Source organism: Bufo bufo, chromosome 5 (assembly GCF_905171765.1).
Source record: "Bufo bufo chromosome 5, aBufBuf1.1, whole genome shotgun sequence".
In the NCBI taxonomy this organism is placed as follows: domain Eukaryota; kingdom Metazoa; phylum Chordata; class Amphibia; order Anura; family Bufonidae; genus Bufo; species Bufo bufo.
Window position 1 is genome coordinate 34,810,248 of NC_053393.1, and position 20,946 is coordinate 34,831,193.

Here is a 20,946-nt window from a genome sequence, read left to right on the forward strand (position 1 = left end):
ATCTCCGGATTTGCGTTTATGAAGCGGCGATGGTTAATCTGTTACCGTTTTCTTTCTGTTGGGAAATGTTACATTGTATCTCAGCAGTTGCTCTTCGCTGCCACCTACAGGCCGATCGAAAATGATCTGGAGAATGAAACTTGTCAAAGCAATGAGATACAAACGTTTTCAGGCAAAATTACAATTGGGCGCGGTGTCGCCTGATACCACCACCACCACGTGCCCTCTATTTCGGGCCCTTTTCTTGTCCTCTTTTCCCACTTCCGATTCTTTTATATCATAAAGCATTGGTGGAAGCGCCATGGCCTGGCTTCTAAGTAGGAGGACCCTAGTCAAGCCTACTTCACCTACCTTCCCTCCATGGGTCCTCCCCTCTTCAGCAGGAGCACCAGTATGATATGTAGCAGAGCCCAGGCGGTCAGATCCAGTATGGCCACCTCTCTGCTGTGCTCCTGCAATACCTAGCCAGGTGTGTATGTCTTTAAGGTCGGATTCCAAAGATTTTGGGGGCCTTTTAGTGGCCCCCAAAATGAACATTTCTTCTAGATTTTATTGTATTAAAGGGTCTGACAGATGACTGGTTCCACGACACTGTGGAGGATGGGAGTTATAGTGCAAATGATGGGACTGGGGCGCCCCCTTCTTGTACGTAACTGAACAGAACGGAGCGTTCTCATACCGGAGAGCAGCGTGCTGCGGTTGGCTTTCCGTCCTTCGATGCGGAGCATGACGGATCCGTTTTCTCTGACACAATAGAGAACATATCCGTCCCCCATTGACTTTTAATGGAGTTCACGACAGATCCGTCTTGGCGATTTTACAGATAATACAACCGGATCCGTTCATTACGGATGCAGACGGTTGTATTATCAGTAACGGAAGCGTTTTTGCTGAGCCCTGCCCGATCCAGTAAAAACGCTAGTGTGAAAGTCGCCTGAGATGTCAGCTTTTCGTGGCCGTTTAGCATCAATGTGCGCGTCCGTTTTCTGGTTGTTTATACTTTGTTAACCTTTTAAGCCCGGGAGGTTTTTTCATGTTTTGGTTTTACGTTCTTCACTCGCTGCCTTTCTGGGGCCATAACTTTTTTATTTTTCCCGTTCACATTCAGTTTGTACTTTCTAATTCCGCCATTTAATATCGCATACAATATAGTTGGGAGCTGGAAAAAAACTCCCAATGGGGTGAAATTGGGGAAAAAAACACAATTCTGCAACAGATCCAACACGGATCCTTCACGGACGGCTAAAAATGGACACACGGACCCAACGCGTATCCTTCACGGATGCATCACTGACCTCCTTCTGATGGATTTGAACACGGATGTGCGAATGAGGCTTTAGACTGCCGGATTATCAATAAATGAGCATTCGTGCGAATGCTCGTTAACGATGATCCGGGAGTCTAATCGGCCTAATACTCCCATCGTGTCTTAGTTTTTGTCTCTAATATCTGTCGTCAACCACTACAGACTTAATTCCGTCGGTGAACAGACTGCGGGAATTCGCTGTATCCGGCGTACAAGCCGGCGCTCGGCAGGACAAAAAACGTTACCTGCGGCATTTTTTGTCCGGCCAAAAGCCGGTGCGTATGCCGGTAAGCGGCCGGATCCTGTTACAGTGAATGGGGATTCGGCTGCACCGGATACGGTAAACTCCGGCGGTCTGCCAGAGAGAAAACCGCAGATGTGAACCCAGCCTTACCGTAAATCCATCTGTTATCAGACTGATGTGATTGCAGGCTATCGCTCTCTGTTATCAGCTACTTCAGACTGATGTGATTGCAGGCTATCGCTCTCTGTTATCAGCTACTTCAGACTGATGTGATTGCAGACTATCGCTCTCTGTTATCAGCTACTCTAGACTGATGTGATTGCACACTATCGCTCTCTGTTATCAGCTACTTCAGACTGATGTGATTGCAGACTATCGCTCTCTGTTATCAGCTACTCTAGACTGATGTGATTGCAGGCTATCGCTCTCTGTTATCAGCTACTCTAGACTGATGTGATTGCAGGCTATCGCTCTCTGTTATCAGCTACTCTAGACTGATGTGATTGCAGACTATCGCTCTCTGTTATCAGCTACTCTAGACTGATGTGATTGCAGGCTATCGCTCTCTGTTATCAGCTACTCTAGACTGATGTGATTGCAGACTGTCGCTCTCTGTTATCAGCTACTTCAGACTGATGTGATTGCAGACTATCGCTCTCTGTTATCAGCTACTTCAGACTGATGTGATTGCAGACTATCGCTCTCTGTTATCAGCTACTTCAGACTGATGTGATTGCAGGCTATCGCTCTCTGTTATCAGCTACTCTAGACTGATGTGATTACAGACTATCGCTCTCTGTTATCAGCTACTCTAGACTGATGTGATTGCAGACTATCGCAGTGTTCTCGGATGGGGTCGCTGAGAGCAGTCCTCGCTGTCGCCTCCTGACCATACCGGATTATCGGATTTCGCCGTATCTGTACTGATATGGGTCTGGTTATGCGGCCGGCAGATGAATTGCTGTTTTCTTATTCTTATTCCTCTCTGGCTTTGTGTGGCGTTTCATAACTCGCCTCCATATTCCGTGCGAATCTGTCCTGCGGCACGTTTTACGACGACCATCTGTCACTAAAGTGGGAGATAACTTTTTACTGCCAGAATTGTCTGCGCAGAAGATGAGAGATTACGTTGCGTAGACTCGCGAAATGTGCAAAGCGAGATTAGCGCGTTTCATTCCCCGGAGACTCCCTCCAGAATGTGAGCGTGCGGTGTCGCCAGGGGATTTCACAGAAGAGCGAGGAGATGCTCGGCACTTTTCAGGGGGAGGATCGCTCCGTCCAGGAGAAGTTCTCACTTGGCGGATTTCTTCTGCATTATACGGTAGAGCCGTAATACTACAACTCTCATCGTGCCCTGGCAGCCTTACTGCATGTGATGGGGCAGGGAGCTTACGGTCTCCATAGGGAAGCGAGCGTTCGGGTCCAGATGATGACTGGATGGAAATTCTCCTCCTGCAGCGCGGTTTACAGTCGGCGTGATTAAATATGAAATGTCAGATGACCGCAGCGCTACATGGCGACATTTCTTTGGCATTGTGTTATGGGCTCTGTGTGCGGTATTACTTAGTTATCCTAGGGTGTTATAAATTGTATTTGGTGGTGCTGTCTATGAACTATATGGCGGTATTTGTGTACTGTATGGCGGTATTTTTGGGCACCACATGGTGGTATTCAAATTTTGTATGAAGATATTATTTGTGTACTGTATCGCGGTATTATTTGGGTATTCTAGGGAGATTATATATGTAGTGCTGTTTCATGGACTGCCTGCATGGTGGTATTGGTCGGGCAGTAGATGGCAGGATTGTTAGAAGTGTACTTGGTGTTGGGCCCCCCAGAAGACATTTTTCTCGGGGCCCAACCTTAATCATCAGTAAGGCCTCTTGCACATGACCGTATGGTTTTGCGAGCTGTTTTAAACGGATCGGATTTTCAGTTTTTTTTGTTTCAGTAGTGTTTGCGTTCCGCTTCCGTTCTTCCTTTTGTGATCCGTTTTCAATGTAAGCATACAATAATGTTTAAACAGTAAGTACATAAAAAAATCGGGCTGGGCATAACATTTTCAATAGATGGTTCCGCAAAACGGAACAGATACGAGAGACATACGGATGCATTCCTTTTTTTTTTTTTGCGGAACCATTGACTTGAATGGAGCCACGGAACGTGATTTGCGGGCAATAATGGGACACGTTCTATCTTTGAACAGATATACGGAAATGGAATGCATACGGAGTACCTTCCGTTGTTTTTGCGGACCCATTGAAATAAATGGTTCCGCATACGGAACGCAAACAGAATCCGCAAAAACGGAACGGAAACAGGAAAAAAAAAACGTTTGTTTTTTGCGTTCCGTATACAAAACCATTTATTTCAATGGGTCCGCAAAAAAAATGGAATGTACTCCGTATGCATTCCATTTCCGTATATCCGTTCCGTTCAGAGATAGAACGTGTCCTATTATTGCCCGCAAATCGTGTTCCGTGGCTCCATTCAAGTCAATGGGGCTGTAAAAAAAGAAAAACTGAACGGATACGGAATGCATCCGTATGTCTTCTGGATCTGTTCCGTTTTTGCAGAACCATCTATTGAAAATTTTATGCCCAGCCTGATTTTTTTTCTGTGCAATTACTGTATATGCCATGCTTCAGTTTCCGTTTGCGATCTGCAAAAAGCGGAAACCAAACGGTAAAACGTAACAGCAGAACAGAACGGAAGCGGAATGGAAACGGAAACACTACTGAAACAAAAAAAGTAAAAATAACGGAGCGTAAAACACTGAAAAAGCCATACGGTCGTGTGCAAGAGGCTTAAGTCTAATAGGTTTTATATCAAAGAAATGGACCCTCGTGGAAAGTGATTCGCTCCAAAGGCAGCAAAATAGTATTTTTAATCCTGGACTTTTGGGGCCCATTATGATACTAGAACTAGTGTTGAGCGAACTTGTGTTTTAAGTTCGGCGTCTAAAGTTCGGAATATCGAAGAATCGCGTTATGGATTCCGCTACCGCGGACCATAACGGAATTTAGAATCCATAACGCGATTCTTTGATAACCCGAACATTAGACGCCGAACTTAAAGCACAAGTTCGCTCAACACTTAATTAGAACCTGACCGCACCGGAGGATTCCCTGGTACTGTGGTGGTTGTACATGGAGGTTTTATTTGGGCACTAGATGGCGGGATTATTTCAATGGTATATGGAGATATTACAGTATTTAGACAATGTATTGATGTATTTGTGTACTGTATTGTGATTTTACTTGGGCAGTAGATGGCGGGATTATTTGAATTGTGTATGAGGATTTTATTTGGGCACTGTATCAGGGGTAATTGTAAACTGTATTGTGGATGTATGTGTGTACTGTGTGGTAGCACTAGATGATGGGATTATTTGCAGTCAATATGGAGGCATTATTATTTGTGCAAGATACAGCACTGTATGGCAGTATTATTTCTGCACTGTGTTTAGCAATTTTGGAACTACCAATGTAGTGATCTCTCTGCAGTTTATTTGTCATGTATTGTATAGCAGTACACTTTTTATCACCTGTAGCCCGAGGGCCTTGGTATTGTGTGTTATACTGTTGAGCAAGGCATGGTCCTGTATTATTATTATAATTAATATTATTTATTATTAAAGCACCATTCATTCCATAGCGCTGTACATATGATAAGCGGTGCACATACATAATACAGACCATTGCACTAAGCATGAACAAGACGAGTTACAAAAAGTATATATTATGTAGTATGAGACTGGCACTCCCTCGCATGGAAATATAGTAATAGCGTTGTTACACAATATTTAATTGGCAAAATATATTAAAATACAACATCACAATACAATATTAAAATAACAATCGCTGCAGCGGAGACAATATCAGTCCCTAAAAATACCTAAAATCTAAAACTTCAAAAAAAAGTCCAAAAAGAAGGGGACCATACGTCCTGAATGTGCAAAAATATCGCAAGCCAAAAGTGTCAGTCTATTCCTTATAATAATATTGGCATTCCTTTCTTGTATGCAATATAACATGCAAAATCCATGCAAGGCACCTTTTCAAATATTCAGAATTGTCCGATATAAATATTCAATAAAGTATCCAATCGGACACCAAGTTGTTACTCACAGGTGAAAGTCGATTATCCTGCAGTCCCAATATTCAATCCTTTAGATTTTTACTCACGGTATTTATTCACGTGGTTCTCAGTGTTTAGCGTCCCACCTGGTTTGTTCGTCTCTGGTCTCTCTCGATCGTTATCCACAAATCTCAGATCCGGTTATACGATCAGGGTGTAATATCGCGAGAGGTGAACTTGTACTTGTACTGACTAGTTTGAATTGCTGAAAATCCGGGTCTTTATCTTTGGAGCGCTCCAATTTCTTTGTGTATCTCCGGATATTAGTAGCCGAACTTCCAGTGGGGGTCACTTGTTGGGGATGTCTTTGAAAAGCACCAAACGCGTTTCGGGGATCTCCTTTCCCCTTCCTCAGTGGTGACATCCCAACTAACTGATTCCTTTTATATCCCTTTTAAGATGCATGTAAGATGAGATCTGGAGTAAGGGATCTGCTCTGGAACACCAAAATCTGGCCTGGAACCAAAAAACGCATATGCAGATATGTGCAGATATCCTGTAACAAAAATCAATTCTAAGTGCTATATTGTGAATATTAACTTCATAAATAACATTACATAAATATGAAACATACAAGTGAAATAAATATAATATTACATATATTATCCTGATGGATAAAGTGACGGTGCATCTGTTCAAGTGTTAAATGGTGGGTAGGCCCATCACAGAGGAGGGGTCGCAGTGCTGAAAGACAGCCAGACATGCGACCCCTCGTCTGACGAGGGGCACACCCACCGTTAGATTCTTACAGGAATCAAAAAATCTCCAGGTCTGCGTTGAGACCTTTCGGAATAAGGCTTCCAAATTCATAAATGTTCCTAGATTCTGCTCTGGACATGGTCTCCACATGTTTCCCTCCTCGCCAATTCTTATCGATCCTTTCCAGAGCAGTAAATGTTAGCCCCCCTTTATTATGGGCCTCCTTAAAATGTCTAGAGAGAGAATGTTTCATATATCCGGCATTGGCATCATATCTTACAAGATAAACTCTTGGGCCCATTGGTACCTGTGGTACCTCAAATATCTTATAACTGTCGTTATAGGATATCCGCATATTGATATATTTTGTTATGAATTGACCATTTAGCAACCTTTCTGGACCATTTCCTTTATAGACTAGACTAATTTGACCATGGGGCACAATATACTGCAAAAAACGCATCGTCCCCCAAAAAAACGCATGGAAACCGCATATGCGTTTTTTGGTTCCAGACCAGATTTTGGTGTTCCAGAGCAGATCCCTCACTCCAGATCTGATCTTACATGCATCTTAAAAGGGATATAAAAGGAATCACAGTAAGTTGGGATGTCACCACTGAGGAAGGGGAAAGGAGATCCCCGAAACGCGTTTGGTGCTTTTCAAAGACATCCCCAACAAGTGACCACTGGAAGTTCGGCTACTAATATCCGGAGATACACAAAGAAATTGGAGCGCTCCAAAGATAAAGACCCAGATTTTCAGCCATTCAAACTGGTCAGTACAAGTTAAAGTTCACCTCTCGCGATATTACATCCTGATCGTATAACCGGATCTGAGATTTGTGGATAACGATCGAGAGAGACCAGAGACGAACAAACAAGGTGGGACGCTAAACACTGAGAACCACGTGAATAAATACCGTGAGTAAAAATCAAAAGGATTGAATATTGTGACTGCAGGATAATCGACTTTCACCTGTGAGTAACAACTTGGTGTCCGATTGGATACTTTATTGAATATTTATATCGGACAATTCAGAATATTTGAAAAGGTGCCTTGCATGGATTTTGCATGTTATATTGCATACAAGAAAGGAATGCCAATACTATTATAAGGAATAAACTGACACTTTTGGCTTGCGATATTTTTGCACATTCAGGACGTATGGTCCCCTTCTTTTTGGACTTTTTTTGAGTTTTTATTGAAGTTTTAGATTTTAGGTATTTTTAGGGACTGATATTGTCTCCACTGCAGCGATTGTTATTTTAATATTGTATTGTGATTTAGTATTTTAATATATTTTGCCAATTAAATATTGTGTAACAACGCTATTATTATTGCTCTATTTCCATGCGAGGGAGTGCCAGTCTCATACTACATAATATATACTTTTTATTACGCCTTTGTTGATTTGAGTGAATCAATTTGAGACTAGAGCACCCAATCCAGAATTGTAAGGAGAGTGAGCGGTTTGTCTATACTACTTATTCCAAGACGAGTTACAAACTGGTACAGAAGGAGAGAGGGCCCTGCCCGTGAGGGCTTACAATCTACATGGTATGGGAGAAGGACACAGTAGGTGCGGGTGAAGTTGGTCATGGCGGTATAGAGGCAGCAGGGTCACTGGTTGTAGGCTTGTCTGAAGAGGTCGGTTTTCAGGTTTCTTTTGAAGGATTCCACTGTAGGTGAGAGTCTGATATGTTGGGGTAGCGAGTTCCAGAGTATGGGGGATATGCGGGAGAAATCTTGGAGGCGATTGTGGGAAGAGGCGATAAGAGGAGAGGAGAGAAGGAGGTCTTGTGAGGATCGGAGAGTGCGTGTGGGGATGTATCGGGAAAGTAGCTCGGAGATGTAGGAAGGGGACAGGTTATGGACGGCCTTGTATGTATTTGTTAGTACTTTGAAGTGAATTCCCTGGGCAATGGGGAGCCAGTGAAGGGAGAGGCAGAGGGGTAATAGGGTGATAGGTGGATTAGTCAGGCAGCAGAGTTGAGGATAGATTGGAGCGGTGCGAGAGTGCTAGATGGAAGGCCACAGAGGAGAGTGTTGCAGTAGTCTAGTCGGGAGATGATGAGGGCATGTACAAGCATTTTCGCAGATTCAAAGTTAAGGAAAGCACAGATGCGGGAGATGTTTTTGAGTTGGAGGCGGCAGGTGGTGGAAAGGGCTTGGATGTGCGGTCGGAAGGAGAGGGCAGAATCCAAGGTCACTCCAAGGCAGCGGACTTTGTTGACCGGAGAGAGCGTGCAGCCATTGATCGTGATAGATAGGTCTGTTGGGGGGGTTGAGCAAGATGGGGGAAAGAGGATGAATTCTGTTTTATCCATGTTAAGTTTTAGAAAGCGAGAGGCGAAGAAGGATGATATAGAAGATAGACATTGTGGTATTCTGAATAGTAGGGTGGTGATGTCTGGACCAGAGAGGTAGATTTGTGTGTCGTCAGCGTAGGAGTGATACTGAAAGCCATGGGACTCTGTGAGCTGTCCCAGGCCAAAAGTGTAGATAGAGAAGAGTAGGGGTCCTAGGAGAGAGCCTTGCGGGACACCAACAGAGAGGGAATGAGACGAGGAGGTAGTGCGGGAGTGGGAGACGCTAAACGTCCGGTCTGTGAGGTATGATGTGATCCAGGAGAGGGCCAGGTCAGTGATGCCAAGAGATGAGAGAGTTTGCAACAGAAGGGAGTGGTCAACAGTGTCTAAGGCAGAGGACAGGTCAAGGAGAAGGAGGACAGAGTATTGTTTCTTGGTTTTGGCTGTCAGTTGGTCATTGGTGACTTTGGTGAGAGCAGTCTCAGTCGAGTGGTGGGGTCGGAAGCCAGATTGTAGGCGGTCAAAGAGGGAGCAGGAGGAGAGGTTTGAGGACAGTTCAGAATGGACATGTTGTTCAAGTAGCTTTGAGGTATACGGAAGAAGTGATATGGGGCGATAACTGGACAAAAGAATATGGGTTAAGTGAAGGCTTTTTGAGGATGGGTGTAATGGTAGCGTGTTTAAAAGCAGAGGGGAAGACACCAGAGTTTAGTGATAGGTTGAAGAGATGAGTTAGGGCTGGGATAAACACTGTGGTGAGGTTAGGATGAGGTGGGATGAGATTGGGTTAAGTGCACAGGTGGTGAGATGTGATCTGGAGAGTAGAGTTGAGAGTTTTGCTTCTGAAATGGTGGAGAAGCGGATTTTGGGAGAGGAGAACCGAGCAGTTGTGTAGAGGGTCTGTGGGGACTGTGTAGTGAAGCTTTCCCTGATGTTGACTATCTTTTGTTTATTGGCAAATTTTATTTATTGGCAAAGTCCTCAGATGAGAAGAGAGGAGAGGGTGGGGGTGCTGGGGGACGGAGAAGGGAGTTAAAAGTGCTAAAAAGTTGTTTAGGGCTGTGGGCCGGTGAAATGATCTTTTGAATGGGATTTCTTCCATCGCCGCTCAGCAGCCCTGGAAGCTTGTCTGAGTTTTTTGGTAAGGTTGGTGTGCCAGGGTTGTCTGTTAATTTTTCGGGTTTTGTTGTGTGTGAGGGGGGCAACAATGTCTAGAGTACTTGTTGTGGTGTTATACAGGGTGGTGGCAGCATCTGGGTCTTGGAGGGAACAGATGGTAGAGAGTGGGAGAAGAGAGTCAGAAAGCAAGCGAAAGTCGAGATGTTTGAGGTTCCTGCGGGGGTGTGCTAGTGTGTGGACCGGGGGAGCAGCAGAAGAGACCAATGAAGAGAAGGTGAGTAGGTTGTGGTCGGATAGGGGGAGAGGCGAATTAGAAAGGTTAGATAGGGAGCACAGGCGGGTAAAGATCAGATCCAGAGTGTGACCATCTCTGTGGGTGGGAACTGAAGACCACTGTGATAGGCCGAAGGAGGAAGAGAGAGACAGGAGTTTAGAGGCGGCTGAGTGGCAGGTGTCAATAGGGATGTTGAAGTCACCCATGATGATAGTGGGGATGTCGGCAGAAAGAAAGTGTAGTAGCCAGGTGTTAAAGTGGTCCAGAAAGATGGTGGCTGGGCCTGGGGGGTGGTAAATGACGGCTACTTGAAGGTTGGAGGGAGAGTAGATGCGAACAGAGTGTACTTCAAATGAGGTGAGCTTAATGGAGGGTGGCAGTGGAGTTGGGCTGTAGGAACAGGTGTCTGATAGGAGAAGACCAACTCCTCCACCATGTTTGCAACCGGGGCGGGGGGTGTGAGTGAATTTAAATCCACTATAAGAGAGTGCAGCAGGGGAGGAGGTGTCAGAGGATGTCAGACATGTTTCTGTGAGACCCAGAAAGGAAAGGTTTTGAGAGATGAAAAGTTAATGAATGTACGACAGTTTGTTACAGACAGAGCGCGCGTTCCATAATGCTCCTGCAAGAGGAACCAAAGGATCAGGGGTCGCAGGAATGGTTATTAGGTTTAAGGGGTTGCAGAAATTTGTAGAAGGAGATTTGTATTGGGACGTAGAGGTGATAGTGGGGATTTGCTGAGGGGGGCCTGGATTTGGAGAGATATCACCAGCAGTAAGGAGAAGCAGAGAAAGTGTTAATAGGTGAGAATAGGAGAGGGCAGTAGGTATCTGTGTGTGTTTGGGAAGGAAGTGTTTTATGTTGCCAAGCAGGTTTGTGCAAGTGATCAGATGAGAAGGTAAAATGTAGGAAGAGATGAATAGTTCCTTGCTTGGTGAATGGACGTGAGGGTATTTCAGGAGGTTGTGGAAAAGTGGGAAGAGTAAGAGGAAAAATGTAAACATTGTTTGCATTAACTTATGTCTGTAATTACCTGTGGTCCCCTTCTTGTATAATTCAGTCTGTGCACTTAAGAGTTGCACTTGAGAGATGTTGCATTTGGAAAGACCTAGGACCTTAGATTTATACCACTCAGTGTTCAATCAGGTGTGACCAAGTGGGGAGGGGGCTACATTTGGCCTAATCAAGGGAGGACCAGATACAGGGGTGAAATAGTCAACAAATACTTAATAAATCCAGCAGGGAAAGAGACATTAATAGTTCAGACAAGACATACCAGGATTTAGAAGGAGAGATGAGAGGGATGGACAATATCAGACTGTGGAAAAGCTGGGTGTAGCAGCAAGCTTCAGACAAGACATACCTGGAGATTTGGGTGATGGTCAGTAGGCAGTGATGACAAAGTGGATTCAATATCCGTAATATTACATTCTTGTATAATTCAGTCTGTGCACTTAAGAGTTGCACTTGAGAGATGTTGCATTTGGAAAGACAAAGGTCTGTATGGCAGTATTATTCCTGCACAGTGTTAGTTTAGTATTTTTGTACATTGTAGTGATATCACTATAGTTTGTACTTAGTATTGTACAGCAGTACACTTTTTATCACCTTTCTATTGTACTGTTGCTACTGTTTTTACACCTATGGGCCGTGCGGAGGATGTTGAGCTCAGGCTTCTCCTGGTTAGAACTCCTGACTCAGCTGCTTCTGGTATTTATGGTCATTTGCTGAGCAAGCGTTGGGTGTTGGAATAGGCTCCGTCCTATGTATGTACAGGGCAGCTCCTCCTGTAAAGGAGAAGTCGGCTGTAAGGGTGCGGACACACGGTCAGGTTTCCTGATGCAGTTTTCGAAGCCAAAACCAAGAGACAATTCAAAAAAAGAGAAGTCTAAGGCCCCTTTCACAAGGGCGAGAATTCCGCGCGGGTGCAATGCGTGAGGTGAACGCGTTGCACCCGCACTGAATCCGGACCCTTTCATTTCAATAGGGCTGTGTACATGAGCGATGTATGTCTTCCGTTTTTGCAGAACCATCTATTAAAAAATGTTTTTTTCTATGTAATTACTGTATATTCCATACGGAAAAACGGAACAGAAACGGTTACACAACTGAAACAAAAAACAGAACAACGGATCCGTGAAAAACAGACTGCAAAACACTGAAAAAGCCGTACGGTCGTGTGAAAGAGGCCTTAAAGATCTACTTCTGATTTTGCATCCAAATCTGCATTAGGAAGCCTGACCGTACGACTGTGTGCTGGCCGGGCTAAGAGCCGCCAATTGCGGTCCGCAATGCACGGGCACCAACCATGGGTCTGCCGCATGCGGATTGCGGACCCTTTCACTTGAATGGGGTCCGTGATCTGCACCCGGCGACCGCAGCGCAAAAAAGTAGTGCCTCCGTTCCGCATCTCCCGGATTGCAGACCCAATGAAGTGAATGGGTGCGCATCAGTGATTTGGGGTGCACACGGCCGGTGCCCGTGTATTGCGGACCCGCTGTATGCGGGCCGCAATACGGCCACGGCCGTGTGAATGAGCCCTTAGGGATATGTAGTGATCCCCGCCCTCCCAGCCTCTCCCAGACCCTTTCAGGATATCCGTTCCTGGAATTCTCTGACCTGAAACTTGTTACATTGTATCACGGATCGCAGTTAGCGCAGTTCCAGATCTTCCGTGCCAAAATTCTCCTTTCCCATAGTAAGACCTCCTTCGCCAAAAACAAGATTTGTACTTCTACGTGACCGTCTTTTAATCTTCATCTTGGTCGTTCCTGAATTCTGGTCGGGTGAAGGAGGTCTCCATCTCCTGACCAGTAGTAATGGCAGCCGTTAGTCCAGATTACACCATGCTTTTCAGTGCTCACGACTGGGTCTTCGTTGCTGCTCTGTGTGTGTAATCGGCAGGGGTTGTGTAGAATTAGAAAAAACATGGTTGCTTTCTTCCAAAAAACAGCGCCACACCTGTCCACAGGTTGTATCTGGAATTGCAGCATAGCTCTATTGAAATGAATGAGGCTGAGCTGCAGTACCACTTGCAACCTGTGGACAGGGGTGGCGCTGTTTTTGGAGGAAGGCGGCCATGCTTTTCTAATCCTTTAAGATTATTTTTTTATATACCGATGTTACAGACTCGGGCTTCTCAAGTGTCGCAAAGCTGAGCTTGTTGGATATGGCAGATGTTTATAGATCAAACTAGCCAGCTGTAGCAGAGCTGAATTTGTCTGGAGTTTCAGAGTCGAATCGGGGGTAACAGATTAGAGATTGTCTTTAGTAGCAGAGCCAACCTATCTCGTCATGGGTAGCGGGGCTGAGTAACAGAGCTCAGTTTGTCACGGGTAGCAAAGCTAAGCTTGTTGGGAGCAGCAGAGTCGAGCTTGTCGGCTTTCAAAGCCCAGTAACTGAGCTTTTCAGACGTAGCAGTGCTAACTTTAGGCCTCATGCGCACGACCGTTGTTGTGTTCCGTTCCGCAAAATGGGGTTCCGTCGTTTCGTGATTTGTTTCCGTGTGTCTTCCTTTATTTTTGGAGCACCACCAGACCTAAAGGAATGTAAAAAAAAGTCTAAGACTGGTTTGCCATGCAAATGATAGGAAAAAAACGGACACGCGGATGACAATGTTGTGTGCCTCCGCGTTTTTTAGCGGTCCCATTGACTTGAATGGGTCCGCAAACCGTTTTCCGCGAAAATAATAGGACAGGTTATATTTTTTTGACAGACTGGAACCACGGATCACGGACGCGGATGGCAAACGGGGCATTAGCCGAGTTTTCAACAGACCCATTGAAAATCAATGGGTCCGCAGAAAATCACGAAAAACGGTGCAATGGAAACAGAATAAAACAACGGTCATGTGCATGAGGCCTTAGGCCTCATGCACACGACAGTATTTTTTCACGGTCCGCAAAACGGGGTTCCGTTGGTCCGTGATCCGTGACCGTTTTTTCGTCCATGGGTCTTCCTTGATTTTTGGAGGATCCACGACATGAAAAATGAAAAAAAAAATCGAAGTCAAGTTTGCCATTGAAATGATAGGAAAAAACGGACACGGATCACGGACACGGATGACAATCTTGTGTGCATCCGTGATTTTTCACGGACCCATTGACTTGAATGGGTCCGCGAACCGTTGACCATGAAAAAAATAGGACAGGTCATATTTTTTTTCACGGCCAGGAAACACTGATCACGGATGCGGCTGCCAAACGGTGCATTTTCCGAGTCAATGGGTCCGCGAAAAAAAAACGGAACCACGGACGCGGATGCACACAACGGTCGTGTGCATGAGGCCTACCCTGAGGTTAAGTAAAAATATCAGGATGCGTATAAGCTGACTACATCATTTTACAGCGGCCACAGAAATGCTGCCGCAAGGCAAATTCGGCTCCTGTAACTCAACGGGGTGACCTACCGACCTGTGAGTATCCTCCGATAATGATATCGCTGTCAGTTGCCTATAATAAACTTGACAAAACTCGGCTAGTCTACATTGATGACACCTTCAGCTCTGCTACATCTGACTTCAGTGTCTGTCTTTTATTTATTTATTTATTTATTTGTTCATTGTAACCGGCCCAGTGTATAAACGCCTGCTGGATACAATGTATCTGTTGTGTGTACATAGACTGTGACCTGTCAGGCTCTGATTGGAGGGGGAGGGTGGGGGTTATGCTTGAGAGTAGTCTTGGGGAGGGCAGCACATGACTTCTCCTATTTTAAGTCTTGCTCAGTTGACATCTGACTTCTCTGTGGAAGACACTTCAGCACCCATATGCGGACCCAGCTCTGGGAATGGAGGTCGAATAATCGTGTTTGTTCAGAGAAGCCTTTTCTTGTCTACATTCGATCTGTGTCCTCTGGTTTCACGTATGTAGCCGCCTCTATTTTTAAAGACACGATGATGGAGTCTATACAGGAGCGCTGCCATATGTCACGTTCCGATTCTTACTATATATCGGCCATAATATAGATGGATTATTTTACTGTTGCAGTCCGTTCGGCCAAGCGGAAGATCTTGGAGGTAAAAAACAAATCTTGACTTCCAATCTGTTCAGTTTGGAGAGTGAGAGTAATAACCTGTGGATGGTGGGTTTATCTTGGGGGGGGGGGGGAACGCCCAGGGGGTCTGATGAAGAGACATCCTGGCACTGGTGCTAAAATGCTCCTTCGGCCGAACTCCCCCCATAGACATGCACGCCTTTATCGGAATTGTTGAGATCTAGTAGATCACCTAATGGCGGGCATTGATGGACAGTCTGGCAGCCACCATGCTCATAAGGGTTCATGCACAGAACCGTATGTATTTTGCAGTCTGCAAAAAACGGATCCGCAAAAAATACGGATGGCGTCCGTGTGAATTCTGTATTTTGCGGAACGGAACAGCCGGCCCCTAATAGAACAGTCCTATCCTTGTCTGTGATGCGGACAATAATAGGACATGTTCTATTTTTTTGGGCGGAACGGACATACGGAAACGAGTAACTTCCATAATAATTATTTTTATTTTTTTTGCAGACCCATTGAAATGAACGGTTCCTCATACGGTCCGCAAAAAAAAAAAAAACGGAACGGAAAATTGACAGCTGTAGCAGAGCTGAATTTGTCTGGAGTTTCAGAGTCTACAAAACTCGTCTAGTCTACATTGACACCTTCAGCTCTGCCGCATCTGACTTCATTGTATCCGCCCCATTGTATAAAATCCTGCTGGATACAATGTATCAGTGTATGAATGGTTTCCGCATACAGTCCGCCAAAAAAAAAACGGAACGGACACGGAAAGAAAATACGTTTGTGTGCATGAGCCCTTACGTTGATGGCCACCTCGCCAGAGTCCACAGGTTTGGGCCAAGGTAATTGGGGGAGGAGGTGTGCCCCGTTCGCCATTTTCAGCCAGGTCTCGTAATTTGAAACACCTTTATGGGCTGTGGCAGTGAAATGGTTAATTGTAGATTCCCTGGTGGTCCAAGGTACTGAAGGGCTTACAGCTACATTCCCCGGTGGGCTGGGGAAGTGAAGGAGGTCGATGGTAGATTCAGCTTTCTCCTGGGGATTTGGGCCAAGGCAATGGGGTGCTGGGCAGTTGCCCCCCCCCTAGACTTGGAATGGGCACTGTTGCATTTGGGACCCTCGTGATCGGTGGATATCCTATTATTGGGGCCTCCAGCTCTTTAAGGGCTGCCGTGCTGGGAGTTGTAGTCCACCGATCCGATATTGATGACCTAAAACCCTTTCATCTGTCGCTCTGTTCTAAATTGATGTAGCAGAGCTGAGTCTGTTTGGCTCTGCTCATGCTGATATCGGCCAGGGTGTTTTTTTTGGTTTTTTCTTGTTGTTTTTTTACATACTGCCTCATCCCAGGGCTGCGTTATCTTGTAGCCTCAAAGAGTTAAATGACCCATACGGCTCTGCTGCGTCTTTATAATGAACATCACAGCGCCATCTCTGATGGCTTCTGCCTATCATATTTCTACGTTGCGTCGCCTACTTGTTCGCAATTTATCGTCATCCCACCTGAAAATGAATTTACTTCTAGAAAACGCAGTACATCGTAGGGCAATAATCATAAATCAGGCAGAGCCGTAATGTGTTTGTTTGGCGCTACGGCCGCTAGATGCTACTGTGTAGCCGCCACTTGCCTCCTGATGTCATTATAGTCATCTGGTCTCGAAATGAAGAACAATGAGCCAATTTCTGCTCCCGTCAAATGGACGTGTCACCGCTGCGGGGTGCCGCTTGAGATGACAGGGCTGACATTTAGAGGGGGGCATGTTCTGGGGGGAAGGGGGTAGCGATAAAAAAAAAATAATTACTGGTTGACCACTCATAGACAGCTCGCTTATGGAGGACCGCGCAGCTTTCCCGGACCCCCTACATGAAATACGGAGGATGATTCCCTGCGTAGGTAGGAAGATTTGCTTTCCAGGACCCTAGAAAGATGGGTGACAACCCCTGTGGGCCGTGGCCGTAATGGTAGCCATGCTGGTCCCCATGATTTCAGAGCGATAGATGGAACCAATATGGCCGCCGCTTCAGCTCCCAGGTTATTAAGCTTTCCAAGGGTCCTGAATGCCAAATCTGCCTAAAATGAGAGGTAAATCCCTCGGCCCATTCCAAAACATGGGAATTAGAAATCTGGGAAAGCTGAGGGATTGCTGCTCAGGGGTGGGGCCTAAATGAGGGGGAGGAGCATTGACAACCCAAAAGCTGCAGACGAGGATATCCAAGACCAGTACGTGTGTGTAATATTGAGGTTCATTCACTCACCCCCGTCTCTTCTTCGACAGGATACGGACAACTTGGCGAATGCAGCTTTGACATCGCTGCGCGAACCGCACATGACAGACCTGGCTGTAAGTAGACGTCGTATTTATATCTCTCAAGGCACCTGATAATCCAGAATGTCAGATAATCTGAAAAATAATGGGGAATTTAATGGGATACTTTTTAGGTTTTTAAATGCTGTGGAAAAAAAAGCCATGAATTTCAAGCGGTGCTTTTGACTGAAAACGCTGTGCAAAAATGCTCCAAAACGCCGCGCGTGAATACGGAATTAGGCCCCTTTCATACGAGCGAGTTTTCCCGCACGGGTGCAATGCGTGACGTGAACGCATTGCGCCCGCCCTGAATCCTGACCCATTCATTTCAATGGGTCTGTGTACATGAGCGTTGTTTTTCACTCATCACTTCTGCGTTGCAGCACGTTCTATATTCTGCGTTTTTCACGCAGCCCTGGCCCCGTAGAAGTGAATGGGGCTGCGTGAAAAAAAAACGCATTGCATCTGGAAGCAAGTGCGGATACAATGCGTTTTTCACGGATGGTTGCTAAGAGATGTTGTTTGTAAACCTTCCGTTTTTTATCACGCTCGTGAAAAACGCATCAAAATGCATTGCACCCGCGTGGAAAAAACTGAACGCAATCGCAGACAAAACTGACTGAACTTGCTTGCGAAATGGTGCGAGTTTCACTGAATGCATGCGGACCTAATCCGTCACGCTCGTGTGAAAGAGGCCTTAGGTTACATTCATTTTTTTTCTTGCTGCAGTTATTGCGGGGTCGATGCCCGATGCTGCGCTATTTGCCAAATCCTAACTTTTAGGGTAATTGCCGGGGAAAAAAAGCAACTGGACCACAGCAAGTGATCAAAAACTGCAATGATGCTTGTACAGTACATTTACCCGGGGGCATTTAAAGGGCATCTGTCAGCAGATTTGTACCTATGACACTGGCTGACCTGTTCCATGTGCGCTTGGCAGCTGAAGGCATCCGTGTTGGTCCCATGTTCCTATGTGCCCTCATTGCTGAGAAAAATGATGTTTTAATATATGCAAATGAGCCTCTAGGAGCAATGGGGGCGTTGCCATTACACCTAGAGGCTCCGCTCTCTCTGCAACTGCCGCGTCCTCTGCACTTTGAATGACAGGGCCAGGTGTGATGACGTTTACACTGCCTGGTCCTGTCAATCAAAATGCAGAGGGCACAGCAGTTGCAGAGAGAGCTGACCCTCTAGGTGTAATGGTAACGCCCCCCATTGCTCCTAGAGGCTCAGGCGCAGATTTTTGCGCACACCACACTTGTGCAAAAATTAATGACTTTATGGGCCTTGCGCATTGATTACGGTATAATCTGTGGCAGGAACTGGCGTAAAGTCTACCTGATATCTACAGGCTTAGGCCTCATGTACACGACAGTATTTTTTCACGGTCCGCAAAACGGGGTTCCGTTGTTCCGTGATCCGTTTCCGTTTTTTTTTCCGTGTGTCTTCCTTGATTTTTGGAGGATCACCAGACATGAAAAGTGAAAAAAAAATCTAAGTCAAGTGATATGATATGAAAAAAACGTGACACGGATCACGGACGCGGATGACAATCTTGTGTGCCTCCGTGTTTTTTCATGGACCCATTGACTTGAATGGGTCCAGGAACCGTTGTCCGTGAAAAAAAATAGGACCGGTCATATTTTTTTCACGGACTGGAAACACGGATCACGGACGCGGATGGCAAACGGTGCATTTTCCGAGTTTTCAACGGACCCATTGAAAGTCAATGGGTCCGCAGAAAATCACGGAAAACGGAACAACGGACACGGAACCCAACAACGGTCGCGTGCATGAGGCCGTAGACTTATATTTGGTGCTCGGACCAGCAGGGCGCACGTCTATTAATAATTGTGGTGCATTTGACACCGGAGCAGCACATAAAGCGACATTCTTAATAAATGTCCCCCAGACAGTGTGGCTGCCGCACATGGCCCACACCCCAGTGGTCACACCATTTTCACAAGCCATTTTCACAACCTCACCGCAAATGCCTAATTAGACTGCAATGTGTGGATATAGCCCTAGGTGGCAGGTAAGCTCAGCGGTAGTGGGCCGCATGGCGGTACTGCCATACGTTTCCGTGAATGAAAGGTAATCTTGAATATTTGGTAAAGCCATATGTGGCAGGTCCAGCTTTACGGTATAATGCAGGGGTGTTTTGGGGCCTTCATCTATCAGTATAGGCCCAAAAACATAGGGATAGATGCATGAAAACAGTCTGTTGCCCATAGCAACCAATCACAGTGCAGCTTTCATTTTATACAGTGCTCTTGAAAAATGAAAGCCAGGCTGTGATTGGTTGTTGCCATGGGCATCCAAGACATGGCTTCCAGTGCTCTTGAAAACTGAAAGCTGTGCTGTGACTGGTTGCTATGGGCAACAAAATTAATCTTTAGACACAACCGATTGGTTGCACCCTTCCTACTTAGTGGGACCCCATGACCTAGCGGTAGCAAGAGATTAGTTGTCACGCATGCGCTGTGGGTTCTAACTCTCGCACGTGATTCCAGAGGTGGCTGCTGCATGGCGGTGCAGCGCCAGTCGGTTAACCCCTTTAAGGCTGTACGTTATCTACTTGGCAGCTCTGCTAAATATCTTTTATATAGGTTTTGTAAAGGGGTCATTAGGGTTGTCGGACTGCACAGGGACACGGCTAGACCTTCATTGCAAACTGCTATTAATTCATTCATTCATTTCCAGTAGGAATAATAGAGGAATGGCACAATATCGAAGACTAGATGCTCCAGAACTGTCATTACATGGGGAAGGTGCACGTAGTCATTAAAGCGGACGTGTCAGGAGCGGCGAGAGGCCCCCTTTAAGTTGATTTTATGTTTTTCTCCACATGTATTCCTCGGTGCGAATCATAAATTAGATAATAATTAAAAGCAGTGAAAATCGTTGAGCGGAGATTAGGCCTAAAGAACGTGTGAGCTTGTTTCGGGGGGGATTAGGAGGCGAGAAGTCTTTCTATAATTGGCAGCTCAATCCTTTTAAGCTCTGCTCCGCTTTATCGCAGGGAAAATGAAGGTTCTTACATGGAAGTAGCAAATCTGCCGCCTAATCCCCTCGCTGGTCGTATTCTACAACATGTCTGCCGTGTGTATCCCCGAAAATAATCCGCACAGAAATCCAGAGCGGAAACACTCTACGGGGGCAGACATTGAAAAGAGACGCTATATTTTTAATGTATGCCCTCTAATATCTATCTATCTAGTAAAAAAAAATCACCATTTTGGTCCTTGAATAGAAGAGGCTGGTGTTTGCTTCCCCCTTTAGTTTTAAGCTCCCTCCGCCCCAGGTATGACCACAAAACCACCAGGGCATGCCCATATTTATTCTATTTAGTGGTCATGCTCGTTTATAGCCAGGCTCTGAAAGCCCATACAGAACTTCTTCTATTTTTCTCACAGCTGAGGGTTTGTTACAGTTGTCAGGCCAACCATGGTAATCACTTCTAGAGAGAGATATGGATAATTCTGGCTCATGTATAATCTGAAATGGTCGGTTTGGATTTGAAACGCGTGGATTTGTAGTTTTT

The 20,946-nt window shown here is 45.6% G+C and overlaps 1 protein-coding gene across 6 annotated transcripts in view; it reads left to right on the forward strand.

The window, feature by feature from the left end:
- ST3GAL1 (ST3 beta-galactoside alpha-2,3-sialyltransferase 1) overlaps positions 1-20,946 on the forward strand; it is a 136,706-nt gene that overhangs the window by 23,486 nt on the left and 92,274 nt on the right. For 2 of the 6 annotated variants that reach the window (XM_040432177.1, XM_040432181.1), the window contains exon 2: positions 17,373-17,438. The exons of 1 other annotated variant lie outside the window; for it this stretch is intronic. The gene's annotated coding sequence lies outside the window, so the exon portion shown is untranslated. Of the gene's footprint in view, positions 1-2,848; positions 2,872-14,876; positions 14,900-14,932; positions 14,956-17,372; positions 17,439-20,946 lie in introns of those variants that run through there. 3 more of the 6 variants (XM_040432180.1, XM_040432178.1, XM_040432179.1) reach the window with 3 other exon arrangements.